The 23,343-nt window shown below is 38.0% G+C and overlaps 1 long non-coding RNA gene across 2 annotated transcripts in view; it reads left to right on the forward strand.

Annotated features, from left to right (window-relative positions):
• The window catches only part of LOC137235662 (uncharacterized), a 245,328-nt gene that overhangs the window by 152,503 nt on the left and 69,482 nt on the right, over window positions 1–23,343 (forward strand). For both annotated transcript variants that reach the window (XR_010948013.1, XR_010948014.1), the window contains exon 4: window positions 12,440–12,479. This is a non-coding gene — a long non-coding RNA (uncharacterized lncRNA). The remainder of the gene's footprint in view (window positions 1–12,439; window positions 12,480–23,343) is intronic.

Raw genomic sequence — 23,343 nt, forward strand, 5'->3', positions numbered from 1 at the left:
AACAGGATAGTTATGTCAACAGAATATATACCCAGTTGTGTATAATTGAATTGCAACAAAAAGCAATTATAAAGCGTGCAGTGGGGCGGGACATTCATATGGCTGAAAGGGTATAAACCTCAGCCTTTATACCAGTATGAAGTATGAGTGCTGGAAATTTCGAGCACAATACTAATAAATAAATAAAAGTAGGGTAGCCTACAAATTAGCGGAACGGAACCTACATGCCGACTCCGAACCGCTTCTGCAAGCCAGATCAATTTTCCCGGAGAAGCTTTTTCAAGGCAGAAATGCATTTTGAGTGCTTGCCAAATCACCTCTGAGTGGCGACCTCGATATTTCTAGATGAAAAAAATTGGTTTTGAACTTTGATGGTATTTTTCCCTGGAGTTGAACTCAGGACCATTGGTGTGGTAGACGGAGCACGCTACCACCACACAATGACGGTCCCACAAGCCAATATTTTGCAATTTCTTTCCAAAATAAATACCAATCACAAAAAGATTTTCGAATAAATTCGAAAAAAAAAAATTACGAAAATTTTGAAATTTTTATTTGGTTTCTCTCTTTTTTTGTTTTTTTTTGATGATGTGGCTCTTTGGGAGTGTACGTGAGAAAAAAATGAACTTGAAAAAGAAAACTTGTTATAAACTCTACGAGCTTTACGAAGCCAACCACATAGTCCAGCGAATAGAGACGCAGCGGTCACGCTGTCTAGGTCTTGTTATAAGAATGAAAAATAATGTTCCGGCTAAGAAAGTATTTTTATCGGAACTCGCCTATGAAATCAGAGGAAAAGGGCCGCCCCAGTTCGCTGGAAGGACAATTTGGAAAATGATTTAAATTCCTTTGGTGTGATCAATTGACTCCAGATAACTCGGCGAAGAAGCGACTGGCGCGCCTTGGGGTAAGGACCATTTGTGCCATTTGTGTCTTCTAGATCTGATAGCACTGCCACTCCTCATAACTGTATTCTTAGCTTTGTGTACTCAGGGCATAAGCACAAAAATGCTCCATCGTTTCCTCCTCCAATACGCAATCCCTACATATGCTATCACTGGCAAGGCCTAATTTAATAGCATATGACACCCGAAGGTAGTGTCCAGTCAAAATAACTTTCATGGACCCATGGTCTTATCTTTTCAATGATAGAAGTTACTTTGTTTATCTAAGGTTGTAAGACTTTTGCAGCCAGCGCTTGGTTGTACGCCTTTCCTGCTTGGTCGGTCATGTGCAGCACTCGCCTTTTTTTAATCTCACCAATCTGATTGGGATGTCTTCAGTACAAGGTTCGTGAGATACCGCAGACCCTACTTCCTCTATCACTTTAAACCATCGGCAAACATGTGTGTTAACTCGGCTACCATTTTAGCGCCCTTGCGCCAACATTCCTCCTCTATTGTGGCTCTAGGGGCTCCTTCAAATCGCTGATATCAGGTAGTTCATTCGTTCTGTAATTGATGACGCTACACTACTATGGCCGTATGATCTGCGCTCAATCTGCTCCGATGTACTGAGCGTCGTTATAGTAGTCGATTGTGGAATATAGCTTACATTGCAGCCGTCGGGGTTGTTGCAGGACTACCGTAATGCTTAGCATTGATAGCCTGCATAACCCCTCTGATTTCTTTAAGGGTATGTTCTTTTTTGTGTGGCTGTCCATCAAATTTCGGCAACAACCGATACCAACGGGTTGCTCTTTTATTATCGGCCAATTTTCGATACTGAATCACCATTGCCGAGTCATCGGCCTTTTATTGTTTTCCTATCAGGTTGTTTACGATGGCTTTCAAAAGGCTTATCGATTTCATATTGAAGTAGTTAGGAAACCGATTTCACGCCGAGAGCAAAATGATAACACAACGATAAGAAATTTAAAGTTTTAAATAAACAAGATATAAATTTTTGATTAAAAATAAAGAAGAGATAACTTTTTGATTAAAAAGAGATAACTTTTCGATAACAAATCGATACATTTTTGAAACCAAATCTATAACTTTTTGATAACAAACTGATACATTTTCGAAAATAAATCGATAACTTTTTGATAACAGATCGACAACATTTTGAAGCAATTCGACCACTTTTCGAATACAAATCGATAGTAAAAAATTATAACACATCTATAAAAAATCGATAAAGTTTCTATAAGAAATCGATAACACGCCCATAAAAATTCTTAATACATCAATAAAAAATCGATAACTTTTCGATTACAAGTCAAACAAATTTTCTATAAAAAATCGAAATTTTGTTGATAATGTACCGATAACTTTTTGATAACATATCGATAATCTTTTGATGAATAATCGAAAACTTTTTGAAAACAAGTATAAAAATCCACAATAGCTTTTAAATTTATAATTACAAAAATACAAAAACAAAGCTCGAACTGAAGCATAATATATACTAGCAGGGTACCCGGCGTTGCTCGGGTTGGGCGGATACTAATCTAAATAAGGTGTATTTTAACGCATTCCTTCCCATTACTTAATTAAAATCAAGCAATCAGTACATAAGATTTTATTGATCTTCTTCAAAACGTGACTCCCAATTTTTCTCATTCTTACCCTTTATAATTTCACCATCTCACCTTCTCCTTTTTTACACCCTTTACCTCTCTCCTTCTTTTTTCTTAGATCCCTCGTTTCTTTTTTTATTTTTAAAATTTTATTTTCTCACACACAATTCATACTCAAAATCTCATAACTTAATCAAAATATTGTAGCTGCACAATTTTTGTCTATCATCTCATATAGACTGCTATTTTTTACAATGGAATGCTTAAATTTAATAAAAACACTCAATTCAATCGCTTTAACTTTTTGTAAACTCAATGCTATGACCAAATAAAAGTTCTGCACTTAAGAACGTACATGGCGTATGAGTAACTTTTGCTGACATACAAAATTTGTCTCACCACCCAGTGGCGCACGTGAAATTGAAAAAAAAAATTTTATTAGAATTCTTAGTTCTGAAATATGAAAAACCTTCGTCTTGTTCGAAGGAACCTATAGCCAAAATTGGGTAATGATTGAAGTGTGGGAAATACGTTTCCATTCTGTAAATAATTAAAACAAATGATTGAATAAATATTTGCGGGTAACACTCAAAATTGCCCACATGTAATACAACACGCTTACAGTGTAGGGCAATGCCGCATTCTCAGAATTCAACCACTAATTTGTTTGTATGCAAACTAACCAAGCTCTATGTATGTATTTTCATTTATATAAATTAGACTGGGTCGATTTATTAACAGATATCGCGCCATCGATTTTTCGATAGGATTTTGGCTCAGGAAAAATATGGCGAAAGGGGAAAAAAATGGCGAAAGGGTCACTTTTTCGACCAATTACTCTCCAAAACCCAAAAAATATTTTTTTTCAAAAAACTGTTATCGCCAACTTTTTTACAACAGTTTAAAAAAAAATATTTTTTGGAATTTCGGGAGTGTTTTGGTCGAAAAATTTACCCTTTCGCCATTTTTTTTTTTTTTTTGAAGGCTCGAAAATTATTTTTTTGGGCATGCGTAGTGGAACGTTTTTCCTGAGCCCAAATCCTATCGAATAATCAATGGCGCGATATCGGTTAACTTTCGTCCATACAAATCGACACAGGTTATTATACATACATATAAATATTTATAAATTGTGCATGTGTTAAGGTGAATAATAATGAGAAGGATACGACCTGTAGAAATTAAATATTGTCATCTGTCCATCATAATTAGTTGTGAATGTGTGTAGGTGCCGATATGCCACAGCGCAAACAACACTACTTACATATGTAGAGCTATGAAGTATATAAAGTGAGCGTATGAAGCAAATGAGGAGATATAACCACAGAGCGACAACACCTTTCCACGCTTCCTACTCTAATATTTCCCGACAATCTAATTTCGCACATAACAGCGCCGGCTGTTTGCATGACCTCTGCATGCATACTCTGCTTATTACACACGTGTGAATTTCCTTGAGTAGGCGTACTAACAACGGTATTGTCTGTCGCCGGCGTAATTTGACCTACACTTGATATAGGTAGAATGCTCTTGTTAGATTCCAGAATACTAACACAACAAAATTACGTGTGTATGTGTTTGTGTATCCGAGTATGTATATTGAGTATTATGAAATTCGGTTTATCAACCACCGTAAGTCAGCTGTTGACATCTAGTACGCCTACTTCAAAGTTATTTTATACATATATATAACTATAGTGGTGCAAAATCAACTTGATACACAATTTAAGAGTGCTAGCTGCACAACCATTCAAACTCGAAGGCGAAGACTAGCTAGAGTCCTCAAATCCCTCGCTGATAGCACTTGGAACCAAGACAAAAGAAAATGCTCATAGACATCAATAAAGCAATTTTCCAGCCACCTGCATGCTACGCATCTCCAATATGGTCCCCGATCTGGCCATCCTAACAGACGTCTGATTAAAAAGGCCCCGCCTCCCAGGGACTTAATGACTAATCTTAGCAAGCACTGTGCAGAAATTCGGTGCATAAAAACTTATCTGCTTGAACCTGGGGGATTTTATACCCAGTCTCCTCCATGATGAGTCAGCACAATCATATGCTGATAAATTCTCGGCGAATTCCGTTGTCAATGTGAAACAGCCGAAACTCGCAATTGAGGAAAGCAGTTTTCCCAACTCAACTTCGATCTGGATCATTTAAAAGGTTAAGCTCTTAGTTATTAGTTACTCTGATATGGGTGCCGGGGCATCGAAACGTACAGGGTAGCGAGATGGCGGATGAGCTGACACGGCATGGAGTGACTATTGATATCTTAGGAGCGAAGGAGGTCCTTGCACCCCTGGGACTCATCAAGTGTCGCATCTCCCAGCACTGGTTGAGCGATCTATAGCTGTCCTTAAGATGAAAATAAGGGATACATCCAGAGTAGTTGCGGTGCTCACGGGACATGGGACAATTGGGGTACATGCGGCACGGATAGGACTGGAAAACATTACTTCCAGTCGCAGCTACAAGCGTCCGGAGGCGAAGGAAACGGTTGGTCATCTGCTGCGCGAATGCCCAGCACACTGTGGAAGCAGAATAAAGTTTCTTGGAAAGCCCTTTTTGAAAGCCTCCCAGAACTCAAGGATGTTAGGCCGGGAGAGCTTCTCAAATTTATAAATTCCACGGGATGGATATAGGGGGACGGGTTTCCCTTAGGCACTTGAAAATTCTTATTAGTCTTCTTACAGCATCCCATCATTGGTTAACTCACGAGTTGTGGTATCAAAACGGCGCTTGAGCGCTAATTGGAGTCAATTGGGATTCGCCACTCCAACCAACCAATCAACCAGTTATCCAGAACCAACCTCGACAAACCCAATGTATGTTCTCAATAATCAACCATCTTATTAATTGCAATGTAGAACCCACGCCTCTAACTGCAGCATCGCTATGGTCCAAGCCTGTTGAAACTGCTAGTTTCCTTCGACTCCCGTTCAAGAGTATTGATGACAGCTTGTGACTGCTACAACAGCAACAACACTTAGGTTAGTAACATGCATCAATTCTTTTGAAAAGTGTGGGTGGACGAGCGCATGTTTTCCGCCAGCAATTAACAAGTAACCTGCCCATCCCTTAAGACAAACAGTCCTGAATAACGTGATAATAACCCCGTTGAATTAGCTTCTTAGGTATGATATGCTTTTTTGGTTGGTTCCTGTGCGGCCGAGATACGCGAGCGCACGGGGCACCATTGTAAATTGCGTTCTCCCTGTGCAATCTGGCCACCATCCAGTCACCCTTTGAGGAAAACTCTACCTTCTGACTCCTGTCTAAATAAAGCGTTGATGTGTCTGTCTGCTGACTGAGCCCCACCGCGACGCTTTCTGAGGATACGTTTGTATTGCGTCATCAGTTTTTTTAGGAGTTCTTTTGGGGTGTCAGTTGGTCACGATTTCATGCTCCTGTTATCCCTTCGAAAACTGCTCGTTGTGCTCTTTTCGTCTTTTTAATACAAGTAATGGCGGTACAAATGGTGCTTGTCCTTTTATCCCGTAGAACACAACGTTCATACAATCAAACATGGACTCGTCATTTTTTTTCACTAGAAGATTACATGCTAAATCAGTTAATTAGAGAGGGATACATCATGACATTCAGTATTGATTCATTCTGGAAACTGTTCTAAAGTTTTTCCGAAATTATATCAAAGAGAAAATCCCAAGTGATCACGAAATTAATCAAACTTGGTCCAAAAATAGTATTGCAATGATTCCAGAAGTTTTCTCGAAATGCTACCTAAAATAGTTTCGAATTTTTCCGAATAGGTACCGAAATAGCCTCAAAATAATGCGAAAATTAAAATAGTTTCGAAATGATCCAGAACTTGGCGCTACCTAAAATAATACCGAAAAGATCCTGAAATCGCTCCAAATTGCTTCCGAAATAATCTGAAAATAATTCCGAAAATAATCCTGAAGTGATCTTAAAATGATTTCAAATAATCTTCTGATCTTGCAGTTGTCCCAAATTGCTCCTGAATTGGTCTCGAAATAATTCTGTAAATAATCCAATCCGAAAATAAACGTTTCGAAATATACCCGAAATGATCAATAATAGTCGCGAAATATTACTTAAAATAATCCCGAAGTAATCATGAAATCGCTACAAAGTGTTTCCGAAATAATCTCAAAATAATTCCGAAAAAAAATTCGTAAGTGATTTTAAAATGATTTCAAAATAGCCTTCTGATTCTGAAGTTGCCTCAAAGTGATGCCTAAAATATTCACGAGGCGATTATGATATTGTTCGAAATTGCTCCTGAAATAGTCTCGAAACAATTCCGAAAACAATCCAATTCGAAAATAATCATTTCGAAAAGCTAGAAATGATCAATAATTGTCCCGAAATATTACTTAAAATAATACCGAAGTGATCTTGAAATTGCTTCAATCGTTATCCCGACATGTTGTCTAAAATAGTCTTGAAGTGATCCTGAAATCGCACCAAATTGGTTCCAAAATAGGCTCAAAAAAATCCCGAATGATACTTGAAATAATCTCGAAGTGATATTGATATTGTTAAAGATTGATTTTGAAATATTACTAAAATAATTCAGAAGTGGTCCTCACATTGTCCAAGAGTTGCATCGAAATAGTTTCGAAATGATCCAGAACTTGTTGTTACCTAAAATAATCCCGAAAAGATCCTGAAATCGCTCCAAATTGTTTGCGAAATAATCTCAAAATAATTCCGAAAATAATCCTGAAGTGGTCTGAACATGATTTCAAAATAGTGTCCTGAAGTTGTCCCAAAGTGATACCTAAAATAGTTACGAAGTGATTTTGAAATTGTTCCAAATTGCTCCAGAAATAGTCTCGAAATAATTCTGAAAATAATCCAATCTGAAAATACTCGTTTCGTAATGATAAATAATTGTACCGAAATATTACTTAAAATAATCCCGAAGTGATCCTGAAATCGCTTCAAGAGTTGTTTCGAAATGATATCTAAAATAGCCTTGAAGTGATCCTGAAATCGCTCCAAATTGGTTTCGAAATAGGCTCAAAACAGTTTCTAAAAAATCCTGAAGTGATACCTCAAATAATCCCGAAGTGATCTCGATATTGTCCCAAATTGGTTCTGAAATGATTTCGAAAACAGTCCAGAAGTGATCCTCAAGTTGCCCAAAAGTTGCACCGAGATAGTTTCAAAATTATCATTAAAGTAATCCTGAAATATTCAACTTATGATATAAACAAATATTCATTCATTACTGTTTCAAGTTGCAATTTTTTTGACTGTCCACAAACTCTTAACTCAACCAAATGTTACGTATATGCCGTGTAGGACTCAATTCACGTGGCATATGAATATTATTTAGCGTGCCTTTGCTACTTAATGACACGCAACATTTATCCAAGAACTCAAATGTAAATACATGTTACTTATGTGGTGGTTGATATATATATGTATGTAGATATGTATGTATAATTGAATGTATTCCTTTATCATTTCATGCATTTCTAATTCTAATGCGAAGCTAATTTGTGTGATTACCAATGGTACTTAATTATTGGTTTTAATGAAAAGAATGTAATAAGTAATGAAGAGTCTGTATTTCCTTCTATTAACTCACATACATATGCACAATTCCAAGAATACATAAATGGATAATTTCGTTTCGCGTACTTCACTATTGCCTGTTTTCTGGCAAACAACCGTTGCAAAAAATATGGCATAGTCACGCAAATGAGACAGTTTCGCACTTTAGTTTAAATGACTACCTCAGAACTGATGCTTATCGGATGCAAAGCGGGACAGTTATTAGCAACTTTTGAACCAACAGAGCTGAATTAATCAAAGACTGTGACTATTCAAGAACCAACCAAGACTGAACCAGTTCAAAAGGCGTTCAAAAGATCTGCAGTACGGGGTATTGCCTTTTCGTAGGACACCACAATGTTAAAGCGTTATATGAAAAAACTGCGAGGGTATAGAATTAAAACCATTACCCTCTCTTAATCAGAGAATGTTGCTGTAGTTCGGAATCAATAGCTTGCGCCACTAAGGATTTTATTTTAGTTATTGCGCACCGCAATTTGATTTGACGTGTCTTTACCATTGAGATCATGGCATGGCTTAAAGTACTAGTTTGGTAAGCCGATGTCGAACTTGAAATAATAAGCATCTACGTGCTCTTTTTCAGCTGGTACACAGGCAGCTACCGTCCTAACATAAGGGAGCTGACCAAGGGTGTTTCTGCCGACAAATTATGACGTTTTATCAAGTAGACAAGGTCGAACAACAAGTCGTCAGAGGTTCAAAGACAATGATGTGCCTGCTACCACCACAAGGATTGCGAAAGCCATATAAATGGCAAAGTCTTATATTCGATAGCATCACGACGTCGGTATTAAGACACCTTGAGATTTTCAGCAACCTACCGCATATATTGAATTCCACAGCCATTAAAGAAGAATCATATTGAGTAAACCCCCCCCCCCCCCCCTTCCAGAAATATCTACCATTTTTTAAAAACCTACTTATCCCCTCTCGGAACGAATTACAATATCATACAGCATGCAGACGATTCCAAAAATCATGGAGGTCTTGAGCCTTTCCCTGTATGAGTTATCAGCACAAAACAGCTCCAAAATTAATAGTAATTTCCAAGCCCTCTCAGTCTTTTATCCTCTTGGTATTCGACTTTTACACGGCCAGGACACCTTTTTTGAGTTAAACAATGATAAAACTTCCACTTTGATGGAATAACTTTAACAACTAACTGATACCGTAGTCCTGGGGATGACCATCGATAGTTTTTCTCACCTATGCGGGGCAATTCCTTTTTAAAATATGAATACATTTATCCTATATCATTAAAATAGAAAGTAGCAAATCAACTGGCACAAATGCTTGCCCAGGCTTCTAACCACCTATCTATACTCCTCTCAATTTATCGATCAAACTTATGTCAAAAACAAGTAAGGAAGGTTAAGTTCGGGTGTAACCGAACATTACATAGTCAGCTGAGCTTTGGAGACAAAATAAGGGAAAATCACCATGTAGGAAAATGAACCTAGGGTAACCCTGGAATGTGTTTGTATGGCATGGGTTTCAAATGGAAGGTATTAAAGAGTATTTTAAAAGGGAGTGCGCCATAGTTCTATAGGTGGACGCAATTTCAGGATATCGCCATAAAGGTGGACCAGGGGTAACTCTGGAATGTGTGTTGTATGATATGGGTATCAAATGAAAGGTGTTAGTGAGTATTTGAAAAGGGAGTGGGCCTTAGTTCAAAGGGGGACGCCTTTTCAAGATATCGCCATAAAGGTTGACCAGGGGTGACTCTAGAATGTGTTTTATGATATGTGTATCAAATTAAAGGTATTAATGAGGGTTTAAAAAGGAAGTGGCTCTTAGTTGTATATGTGAAGGCGTTTTCAAGATATCGAACAAAATGTGGACCAGGGTGAGCCAGAACATCATCTGTAATTCATTTATATATGTCATACCACGAACAGTATTCCTGCCAAGATTCCAAGGGCTTTTGATGTCGCCCTGCACAACTTTTTCATTTTCTTCTACTTAATATGGCAAGTGTCACACCCATTTTACAAAGCTGTTTCTAGAGTTATATTTTGCGTCAATAAACCAATCCAATTACCATATTTCATCTCTTTTTTCATACTTGGTACAGAATAATGGCATTTTTTTCATTTTTCGTAATTTTCGATATCGAAAAAGTGAGCGTGGTTATGGTCGGATTTCGGCCATTTTCACAGATAACAGTTACCGTCATAGAATCTATGCGCCTACCAAATTTCACAAGGATTGGTAAATTTTTGTTCGATTTATGGCCTTAAAAGTATTCTAGACGAATTAAATGAAAAAGGGCGGAGCCACGGCCATTTTGAAATTTTCTTTTATTTTTGTATCCTGCTGCGCCATATCATTACTGGACTTGAATGTTGACATAATTTACTTATATACTGTAAAGATATTACATTTTTTGTAAAAATTTCACATAAAAATTTTTTTTTAAATTGGCGCGTTCGTTATCCGATTTTGCTATTTTTGATTTAGCACACATATAGTAATAGGAGTAACGTGCTTGCCAAATTTCATCATCATATCTTCAACGACTGCGAAATGACAGCTTGCAAAACTTTCCACGCCCATTGTCCAAAATTTTATTAATTTTCTATTTTGTGTCATAAGTTCAACTCATCTACCAAGTTTCATCGCTTTATCCGTCTTTGGTAATGAATTATCGCACTTTTTTTTTCGAAATTTTCGATATCGAAAAAGTGAGCGTGGTTGTAGTCCGATTTCGTTCATTTTAAATAGTGATCTGAGATGAGCGCCCAGGAACATACGTACCAAATTCCATCAAGATACCTCAAAATTTACTCAAGTTATCGTGTTTACGGACGGACGGACATGGCTAATTGAATTTCTTTTTTCGCCCAGATCATTTTGATATATAGAAGTCTATATCTATCTCGATTAGTTTATGTCGTTACGGATTACCGTTATGCGAACAAAGTTAATATCCTCTGTGAACTCTGCTCAGCTGAGTATAAAAACTTTGATCATAGTAAAAAAAGATCGGTTTTTTTAGATCACAAACTATGGAGGCTTTAGTGAACATACGAAGTGACTGATGTCCAGCCCCAAATTCATCTATTCTGCTACCGATCGCTTCACACCAGCAGAAGTAAATCATGAATGGCCCCTAAAAGCAATTAGAAAAGAGTTTTTATTTCATACTGGAATGATTTAAGAAAGTACAGCCAACATCGTCATACCCTGAAACTATACCCCGAAACTATACCCTCTTCCGGCCAGAATGATCGCACCATCCTACTAGAGGTCCTCGAAATGATTTCCAGGTATATTCCTATGCCACGGGACCCCAGGTTATATTGACATTAAAATAGTTCAGTGAAATAGCAGGCTGAGCCAAGAACTCCCATCCAACCCTCGACCACAACACAGTTGCTCACAGGGCTTTAATAGTAGCTTCGAAATTAGAGTAGATGTTGAATTCTCGAACCGCAGGCACACCTAAGTGCATCTCATTCACATCACTCTAAATTATGGCAACCTGCACTTTGTTAGTGGTGTAGTGATCAAGCAACTTTAACTCTTGTCTTACAACGACCTCCTAACGGAAAAACCTCTTCCACTCTTTAAGCCATCCCCGAACCAGTAAACCTGTCAATTACTTCCTTTCCCCTCTCAAGGTACGTCCATCCTGAAGCTTGCACAGCGGACTATTGTCGGTACACAATAATTTCTCTTTTCTAGAATGAATTCAAGGTTAGAAAAAATGCCGGAATGGCCTAAAAGAGAAAGCCCATAGCCCGTGTCACGAAGGCTGATCATTGACCGGTCGGCAGCCGCTTTTCTTGTACATTCCATCACAAAATAGGTATTGTTCTAAGAGCGCCGCTGATATCAAACACCATTGTTTGCTATACTGGCACTAGCATTTTGGTAACACTCACCGAGTTAAGTGCATCCTACGACCCTACTACGAGACCAACTTGACTACTATTTCTAAGGTTCAGTGTACTGCCTTTGTCGAGAAGCGCTTGCTTCCTTTATAGCCATACTCTCCACATTTGCTCCAAATTTACCTCAATTGGTAGGAAATCTAATAGGAAATCGGTAACTTTTTGATAAAAAATCGACAACACTTTCATACCAAATCGATAAATTTTCGATAACGAATCGTTAGCTTTCCAAAAAATCTATATCACGACGATAACAAATTGTAACACTGCGATAGCAAATCGATAAATTTTTGATGACATATACCTATTTTGTCGATAAATAAACTATAACTTTTCGATAATATATTGATAACTCCTTGATTATGATACAAGTAATCTAGTCGATCGTATATACTTAAACTAATTATCGAATTATAGCTAACAAATTCTCATCTTTCTCTCTTTACAGGTAATTTCCATTATGAAGAGGACGTTTTATGAGAGGTGAAGTGAGTACGAAAATAATTTCAAAGTTATATATTATTAACAAACCTGCAGTCACTGGTAGTGAATGTGTATAGCCCAGTGTTAGGACCTCAAAAAGCAACAAATTTCTGGATGTCATACTTCATCCATATTTGGGTTTTAGAAGTGACGGGATCCCTTAGGATATCATTTTGGCCAGGTTTGCTTAGCTGTTCGATGCGCAGGAGTTTGTAGCCATCTATCTTTGTCTTGACGACAGATGTACTTTTCTAGCATCAGCCAACATGTGGAAAAGGTCCTCTCCCTGATGTTGTTGTTGTTGTTGTAGCGATAAGATTGCTACCCAAAGGCTTTGGGGAGTGTTATCGATGTGATGGTCCTTTGCCGGATACAACAGCACCATTAAGCTGCTAGCCCGACCATATCGGGAACGATTTATACGGCCATATTAAACCTTCAGGTCATCCCTACCTTCCCACGCCCAAGTTCCATGAGGAGCTTGGGGTCGCCAGAGTCTCGTCTGTTAGTGCTCGTGCCCTTCCCTGATCGTGCCGTTCCTGAAAAGTTCGTCGTTAATACAGTTTTTCTCCACATCCATTTAGCCTGTGATCCATGTACCTAAGATGCACACAAAGCCGGTGAACATACACCTGAAGACATCGACCACAGGGAAAATACTACATTAGTTAAGTAGTTTATCCATGTGCCAACTTTAGGACTTCAAGCTGCTCATTGCTCATCTGCTATCTACCTCTAAATCGTTCCAAGTATCGCCAGGTAGCAGAACTCTTCGTAAACATTTTCCTGAGTTTCGCGAACGCATTGCACACTTCAACGTTTACGCAGACACTAACCCAGAAATTCCACTTGGATCTCTATATTTCGGGCTTGTAGATACCCACCACAACCTTGCATAACTCCAACTCTGAGCGTAGTTTATTACTCTTGGCCTATTTGAAAAGTTATCCACTGGAAGCACTGTGGTCATCCGCTGTCTACCAAGAATGTTTTTATTTGTTGTAAGTTGTAAGTTTTCAGCGGAAAAAAGCGTGAATTTGTCAACCATTCCATCAATTGTAGCTTCAGAAAATCAGCCACAGTAATTTCGCTAGCTTATTACATCATATGCCTGGTATTCCGAAACGTGATTTTATTGGCACGTTTTTACCTTTGGCGAACTGTATGCACCTGCAACATGAATCAGGAGCTTTTCAAAAAACCGTTCAGCCAGATATCAAGAGAAACATGTCTGCCGAGACAAGAGTAATATCTCAAAAACCTCTTTTCCAAATGCAGCAGCGAAGGTTAGGTCATCACCTCTACTACAAATACATAAAAGTTCATTTAAAACAAAAGAAAAAAGTGATTTATCGCTAGCGTTATACTGCCATAGTCTTCGAAGATAACACCTTCCCCCTATCATACTCGCTTCAGCAGCGGTTTAGCTCCTGATAGCTGGCAGCGGTCCCGAAGCATAGTTATGGGCAATATAAGGCGAGGTCAGACATTGTTTCATAGCGACGACAATTATGATGTCGTTATAGCTTATTTTAGGCAGAAGAAATGCCAGGGAACAGCATCCTGGTCTACCTTCCTCTCAGTGCACTCACAGGTTAAAACTTGCTAGAAATTTTATTGCCACATATCCTATATCGGGACTATATCTCCACTCCGCCCCGCTCTTGGCAAGGCAATAGTGCTACTTAGTCACAGCATATATTACAATAGTTTTTCAAGGGTTTTAGTATGAGAAAGGTGAGAACTATCAGCTGAATGTTTGTAATGAGTTCATGTCCGCCTTCGAAAACTTCGCGTTACAAACTGCCTTTCATTTCCACAATAGCCTTTTCATAAGATCCCCTTATAACTGGATAAGAAAGATTAACTTAAACTTACTTTATTCAAATATTTGACCTTTTTTAACCTAATTTAACAAAAATTTATTTTAAAAATTAATCTAAACTTTCCCTTTTCCTCTTATACCCACACATTTTTAAAATAATTTTGGTCGTACTGACAAATTACTTTGCAATTGTTTGTCATGAATTCTTTGTCATGCACTTCATTAAAATTTAAAAAATATTCAATTTACAGCCATAAAGCTTTGAAACCACACCGTTGATTTGATGAAAAGTCAAGCTAATAAGCTTGAGCAAAAAGAATGCAAACACAACAAAAGAGCTTTTAATAAAGGCAATTCTGCGAGTGAAAATATTTCAAAAAGTAAAATCCCTGTGGAATGCAGCAACCCAAATGTCACGACAAATTGTGTTGGTGGAGACGGATTGAAGCGAATATAAGGACAAACGAAAAGCTTGGGTAAAATAAAGGCAAAAAAGCCTAGAAAAGTGGAAAAAACATCACGGCTTTCCTCTGCTGATGTGCGCATGCAAAGTTTACCCACTAACACACTCGTACATACAGGGTCAGCCCAATGGGGAATTCAACAAACGTAACAAAATATGAAGGTCATTTGCAAAATAACTTTAACATGGCTGAGCTGAGCTTTCAATATTTTTATAGTGAAAGAAAGAAAGGGGGAAAAGTCTAAAACAAGGCAACATGTACCTGGTTGGGCAATAATAAGTTAGTACAGAAAATCCATATATAACGAAATCGAGGTTAGCGGGGTAAAGGGAATGGAAGTGGGAGTGGGCGTGGGCGTAGTAGTGGGAGTATGGGTGGGAGTGAAAGCGAGAGTGGGAGGGGTCCAGGGAATGAGTGTGGGAGTGAGAGTGGGAGTGGGACGAGGACTGGGACTTGGACTTGGCCTGGGACTGTAACTGAGACTGGAACTTGGCGCGGGAATAAAAGATGGAGAAGAACAAGAAGAACTATAGATAGGTAAGGTAAGGTCAGGTGGTTACTGCCCTGATAAGGGAAGCTCACTCGGATAACATGATGGTCCGTTGTGATACCACATACAAAAAAATAAGGGTACCTGGATATAGCTACTTAGGGAATCATTGGGTAGCAACGATAAAGTTCCGAATTATACCGAAGCCAACTTTGAATAAATCTTCGGGAGATCCAAGTGAGTCGCGACCGAAGTACTTTCGCCTATTTCTGGCAAAAGCTGGGCAATGAAGCATATAAAGTGATTTGATGATTTCATCTCATCATCCTCCATACAGTTGCAGTAGGATGGAGTTTCCAGTGTATTGAGACGTACCGCATTGATACCCATGGGACAGTGTCCTGTCAAAACCCCAATGACCACTGATAGGTAAGCCTTAGTGAACCCAATTATTTCGGCAGACCGCCCGCCATTCACTTTCGTCCAGAGGATCCTGCTACCATGCAAGACGTGGTTTCCGCCCAACGTTTGCTGAGTTGACTCGAGGCCCAGCTATGGAGGAGCAACTCACGGGTGGCCAGCAGAGTTCCGAAATCCCTACAGCCATCTTCATCCGGTTCAGTTGTACCGATGCGGGCTAAGAGATCCGTTTGACAGTTCCCCGGGGTATCACTATGGCCCGTGACCCAGATAATCTTAATTATAAAATAGTTCGGTACAATCGCAAGTGAGGTCAGGCACTCCCAGACCATCCTCGATCGCACTGTAGTTGAACTCAAAACCTTGAAGGTTGTATAGGGAACAGTTATCGGCATAAAATAGTTCATTCTATCCGAGATAAAGTCGAACCTGGTAAGAAAGCGAAGCCTGACCAACAATATATACTGGATGTATGTTCAGCATGACATTCAGTGCCAAGGTAGCTGTTGTTCCGAGAGCGCTTGAGAAAGAGGTATAGTTAGACGAAGATAGAGAGATAGTTATAGATGGAGCGGGGGAGAGAGAAGCAGAGGGAGCTGGAGAGAAAAGAAGAGGTGGAAAAGACAGAGAGCAATAAAGCAATATTTTTTTTTTTATAACAAATCATAAACATTTCGATAAATTATCCATAACTTTTCGATAACAAAGCTATACATTGCCTATAGCATATCGATAACGTTTCAATAAATAATCTTTGACTTTTCGATAGGAAATCGATATCCTTTTTGATTACAAATGCATACCTTTTATACAAAAACACATTGGAAACGCTCTGATAACAATGCGTAAATTTCTAATAAAAAATCGATAACTGTTCTATTAAAAATCGGTAAGATACCCATAGGAACAAATTGTTAGGACTTCGAGAACAAATTTGTCGGTAAATAATCAATAATAAATCTATAAATTTTCGATAACAAACCGACTGCAAAATATCGGCATTTTTTCTGTCGCTAGCAAATATATATAACACTTCAGTAACTAATAGATAAAATGTCTGGAGCTTTTCTATAATTTTTATATATAAAAATCGCATGTCACAATGTTTGTCCGCGAGGGCGGGGAGGGAATGGGGGATTACCCTGGGCCTGGGGTTTCTGAGGGGACCGCGGCTTATACTAGGTTCAAACATACACCAAATTGGCAATTTATACTATTTGGGCAATTTATTACGCAATTTGTCATATAATAAATTGTAATAATAAATTGCCAATTTAAAAAAAAAAATTGCGTAATAAATTGTTTCAAACTGCAAATGCAACATTGTAAAGTGTGTTTATTGAGTATATTTAAACGTCAGTTACGCATGGCTAAACTATATGGTTGGCTCATCTCATCAGCTGATTTTATGTCTTTCATTTCACTGGAGTAGGGATTGTCAAAAGAAGATGGCAAACTCAAAATGAAACCAAAACATTGAACACATTTTCTTACAACACACAAAAATTTCTAAGTTTTATGTTTTCATTCCATTTCATTCGTCTAATAATGTGCGGGTTTATTTTGACAGTCTGAACAAAGGTATGTTCTTGCTGTAGAGATGAGCCAACCAGCTATCAAATTACTATTGTGCAAGCTAAATCGAGTTGTATGAACAGCACTCAATTCAAATCGAAATTTCCTAAATTTATTTTTCTGTTTGAACATAGTATTAGAGGTACTAAGACATTTTTTTAATTCAGGAGAGTCTTTAGTTGTTCCATGTGCAACTTTTAAGCCGAATTTCAAAAGCAACGAATATCTGCATTTCGTTTTAATATTATAGTGAAGTGTGAAAAAAAATCTATATATAAAAAAAGAAAGGCTAAAATGTGTGTTAGTTGGTCGCCGGTATTTGAAGAGATGCGTCGGTCGATTTTGTTCAAGATTTCACGGAAGTTGCGTATACCTCACGCTGTGGTTATTACATAGCTTTGATTGCAATCGACGTACAGGGACTAGAGATATAGGCCGAAAAATGGACCCGGGTACCCCTAGAATGTATGGGTAATATGGATATCAAATGAAAGCCGTTGCTGAGAGCTCTAAAGTAATTTTCATTGTGATATTCGATTTAGTCGCATCAACCTGGCAAAACTGATAAATATGCATGCGAATCCGAAATAAGGACATGAATTAATAATACCCACATACCTATTTGCATACGTCCTATTCGATTTGCCTGAAATTTCGTATATAAATTTGCCTATATTTATATTTACGACCATTTTTTCCGGGAAGTACACCGAAAATGGACTGGGACTGAGACTCGGAGTGGGACTGGGACTAGAACAAAATACATACCACCCTCTGGGACAGGCAATAAGGGATGAAGAAGAATGAGAAGAACTTGAGAGAAGAAGAAAGAGAGAAGGAGGAGACTGAGAAAGAGATAGAAAGAGACGAAGATGGAGATAGATGAAGCGAAAAAGATGGAGGGAGGAGTGAATAAAAGGAATAGGAAAAAGTGAAGAGGGGGGAGGGCAGAGTTAGACGAAAAAAGATTATTAAAATGTATGCTTATAGGCCAAAATTAGAGCAGAATAACGTCTGCCGGGTCTACTAGTACGCTTATATAAACCGATAACTCTTAACAACTCTACCCCATACATACATATACACATTGTTTAATGCGCATTACGATAAGGCTTACCACCACAACCTACGCTACGCCTTACGCCATGGTTTCCCAAATACCGTGAGAAAACATGTTTGAACTTCTTATGGACTTGGCTCTTGAAACAGTGAACTTTAGCACAAAGGCCAAGAAAACAGAATTTACGATCTACAATGCCAAAGCAAAGCGGGTATTTAAAATAAATTATTTGTAGAGCAGTGTTATATGCGTTACCCCCATATACTGTTTGTGGTTACAAAGAAATCGCTGTTCTCACACTCACTTATCTAGAAAAGGACGTGCCCTTCCAACTCCACTTTGAAGCAAAAAGCTGATCTACTTTTTTTAGCGGCCGCCGTTGTGTGATGGTAGCGTGCTCCGCCTACCACACCGTATGCCCTGGGTTCACACCCCCGGCAAAGCAACAAAAAACAAATTTTAGAAATAAGGTTTTTCAATTAGAAGAAAATTTTTCAAAGCGGCGTCGCCCCTCGGGAGTGTTTGGCAAGCACTCCGATTGTATTTCTGCCATGAAAAGCTCTCAGTGAAAACTCATCTGCCTTGCAGATGCCGTTCGGAGTCGGCATAAAACATGTAGGTCCCGTTCGGCCAATTTGTAGGGAAAATCAAGAGGAGCACAACGCAAATTGGAAGAGAAGCTTACATTTATTTTTTTTTAGCCGGACTCGTGCGTATCTTGCACAACAAAATACAAAAATTCTCATATCAAGTATCAACAGGAATCAGCTATTCTATCAATCAATCATCTATCAACAAAATCTTACATGCGCTTGCGCTGACATATGGCGAAATGTCGGTAATGCAATGTTAGTTCTAATCAAGTATTCACAATAGTGCCATAGTACAAATAGATTGCTTTGAGAGCTCACAGTTGTTTATTTTTAGAAAATTTTTTTAATAAAATATAGCTAAATAAAAGCACTACGACCAATAATGGCCAAAGCTCGCTAATAGCACGAATCTCCATCTTTACAACCAACACTTTATTTATAGATATGGATTTCAAATAAGTGCGAAAACGGGACCTGCACATAAAAACAGCAATTTGAAATAATATATAAGATGGCTTTATACAAAAAATTAAGCAACCAAACAAAAACCAATTCATTACAGCCGGGTATAAAATAATAAAATACTCAAGGACCGCCAACGCTATTCTATAATCAGAACAAAGTTTCAAAATCGCACTTAATATCCAAAGCCGCGACATAATAAAGAACATATAAAAAGGGTGGTGGCTGTGATAGTAATAGTGTTATTAGGAAAGCTCCCTTGAAATTATCAACAAGAAATAACAGCGACATCCTTTTGCAGCTGAGTGTCCTGCTTAGCTTTCATGGCCATTAATTGCGTACAGTCAATCTATCATTATGATGGCACTAAGCGATTGTCATCCCCTCTTTATACATCTCTCTTTTTTCCCTTCCTCACTGCTCTTAATGCTCGAAAGTTAATTAAGTTGATTTGCCTGCTCTTAAATATCTTGCCGTTGTGAAGTCCAACATTGGGCTTAAACTCAGTGTGGTTTTTTTGGATAAACATAAAACTCCAGCCATCTTTGTAACCAATTAACAAAGTAGTTGGCTAATGAAATGAAACCTAAAATGAAACGCAAGAGTTAAATTGATTCAAGTGAAACTGATAGTGGAAAGTTTTGAGTAATACAAAATTTTGAAATATAGCGCATATCTTTTAAAGTATTTTGAAAGTGGAAATGTTTGTTCAAACCTTTAACTTGAACTCTTAGGAAATAGTTTGAATTCCACAACAATCTTGATATAAACTGTTTTAAACGCTAAACTATATTTAACGTTGTGGTTTCATAAACTCATAAACTGCGAAACAATAGAGCTTAGCAGTGTATGTGGTGTAAGGATATTTAAAACTTTTAGTCATAAAATTTCCAGCACTAATAAACTAAATTTGTCATATTTGTTAAACGATAAGGTGCCATTGCTTCTGTTCGTTTTGGTTTTTTTTTTTAAATTCAGTTGTGCTTGTTTTCGTGTGCAATTGAAAACTACTGCTAAAATGTAAAGCGAGCAATTACTCTGCATTTACAAAAAATACTTTACACCCCGCAGGAAATTCTCTGTTTTATTTATTTATTTTTTACAAGGCATATGTTTCTATGAAATGGGCCCCAGGCCGCCACTTTTTTTTGAACTATGGACATTGCAGTTTTATAGCAAAGGTGTATATACGCTTAAATTTTATCTACGTCTGTAGGCTATCTCATTCCACCTTCTTATATTTTTTTAAAAGAGGCAATCTCGAACACTGCAGACAAGCGACAATTCAGTGCTGTAGCGACAATTAGTATGATTGTGTGAGTCGTAAATCAACTGCTCTTCATGGAATCGGCTAACGAATTCGTTGTTCATATGTGCTACTGAGTTTCCCACACATTAAGCATCTTACGCTTGTTCAAGCAGGTAGGTCAGGTGAAATTGAGGTGACCAGTCAATAGAGACTGAAAGTGTCCATTCACCAGAATTTGTTTTACATCCAAACGGAAAACACCCAATTAAGTAGCAGGACATTTGGTTCATAATAACCCGAATAGGCCTAGCTTATAAGCATGTGACACCAGAAGGCAGTGCCCAGTTAATATTCCTAGTCTGGTATCTTTTTGGACATGAGCAACTTTGTGCGTCTAACAACGTGGGATTTTAACATGATCTTAGAAATCTTGCAGTCCTTCCTCTCCTTGCTTTATGGTTCACATGCAACTCGTGTCTTCTTTTGATTTCTGCCAAACGGATTGAACCGTCTACCATCGATTCATCGAAAGCTGCACCATCGCTTGTAAATACATCGGACTTTTCGTTCATGTATTAAAGATAAAGACACTGCGCGATTTATCGATGTTGGTGGTTCTTTGCCGGATATAGATCCGGTACGTTCCGGTAAGAAAGCACCATTAAGGTACTTGCCCGACCATCTCGCATTAAACCTTCTTGGCCATACCGCCCCCACGAGGAAGTTAGCGTCGCCAGAGCCTCGCCTGCTTATTATACGTATGACACATTCATTTTTGTAATAGATTCCCCTCACGTAGGTGAGGTTGACACTTGGGTGGCGAAAGCCTTGAAGCTATAAAGCTTTATATTGCGCTTATCAACCCTTTGAAACCATTCCGTTGCCTTCTATACGTTCATGAACGGGAACACAGTATATGTGTATGGTCGAACCAATTTCCAATGCTTTTTAACATACCAGGACGCTTCTTGAAAGTACCGTTTGAGATTATTGGCCATGACTTCCGCCTGTCTATCGATATATATATTGACGCGACTGCATCTTAGGTACGCTTCCTCAAGAATTTCTGATGCTGCCGTAGGCACCTTGTCGTTAGCGTGATGGGTTATCCGAACTCCATAGCGCCCGATTATGCGTCTGCGAGTTTTAGGTCATGCCATCTACGCTTTTCTGTTCATTGGAAGGACGACGGGATCTCGGTTTCTCGAAAATTAAAGTAGTCTTGTATAACAAGGGAATTTGTTCTGACAATTTAGTATGTTTTGTGGAACGGACCACAGAGGGTATCGAAAATTTATCGATGCAGTAATAAGAAGTTTTAGATATCTTACCGAAATGTTTTCAAAAAGTAGTCGTATATTTGTCAAACATGAAATGAAAATAACGATTTCCAATCAAAAAGTTTTCGTTATGATATCGAAAAATTTTCGATTATCTATAGAAAATTTATCAGTATCATCATTAAAAGTTATCGAAAAGTTATCGATTTCTTTTCAAAAATTTTTCGATTTGTTATTAAAAATTTATCGATTGTTATGGAACAAATGTCGACTGGCTATCAAAAGGTTATTGATTTGTTATCAAAAAATTATCGACTTGCTGGCAAAAAGTTATCGAAAAATTATAGAGTTTTTAATCGAGTGTTATCGATTTGTTGTGAAACAGTTATCAAAAAACGGCCCAACAAAAATCGGTCACACTGCTGTGACTTGTCGATAAAAAACGATAACAAACCATTAAGAAGCCTATGATGGTGATAGCTCGACGATGTTATCGTTTTGTTGCTTATTAAAAAATGTTCCCTACAGGGTTTAAGCGTAACTACATAAGCGCACTCACAAATGTATATATGTATGTTCGTTTGTAATATTTATTTTTGCTACTGGTGAACTTTCGATTTATTGTGCAGTATCAGGACAAAATCCACAATCCAAGAAAACTTTGTCCTTCGTTGGTGCTGGCTCGTTTGTGTATTTAGTTTGTTGTTGTTCATAGTGGTTGCCAGACTTCACAATACAAATTATTTATAGTAAAATGTCTATTGCTAAGAATAGTTTCTATTGTTTTTGTTGTCCTGTATGATTGAATAGCGAAAGAGTACTGCACTGGCTGAAGTGCTTGCAATAAAAAAAACGAAGTGCATAAGTATTTGTAGATGTAGTTGTTGTAGGCATGTTAATATAATTAATTGTTATTGCTGTTGTAGCGATAAAGTTATACCAAAAAAGTTTCAGGGGGTGTTGTCAATTGTAGTGGTCCTTTGCTGGTAATAGGTCCGGTTCCGGTAACAAGAGCCATTAAAATATAACTCCGACCATCTCGGGAACGATTTACTATGACCACACTAAACCTTCTAGGCCATTAAGCCTCTCACCCTCTAGCTTCATGAAGATATTTAGGTGGCCAGAGGCTCGGAGTATACATCCGATAAAGGAGAAAAATGAATACGTGTGTGCAAGTGTACCTATGTATGCTCATACATATGTATGTATGTATGTATGTGAATAATGGAACCATTCGCCTCCTTTTAATCGAGAGAGTATGTGCATTCGCATGCACGGCGCATTTTTGGGTTAATTATACGGCGTTCGTGCATGGCGCAAATGGCAACACGTGCAACATTTGATATCACAGTTGACATTTGTAGGTCTTGTAACAGTGCACCTAACAACAACTTACGCACAGTATCATATGATTACAAACGAGATACATATAAGTATATGCTGGTGTT

The sequence above is a fragment of the Eurosta solidaginis genome, unplaced genomic scaffold, assembly GCF_040869045.1.
Source record: "Eurosta solidaginis isolate ZX-2024a unplaced genomic scaffold, ASM4086904v1 ctg00000399.1, whole genome shotgun sequence".
NCBI lineage: Eukaryota > Metazoa > Arthropoda > Insecta > Diptera > Tephritidae > Eurosta > Eurosta solidaginis.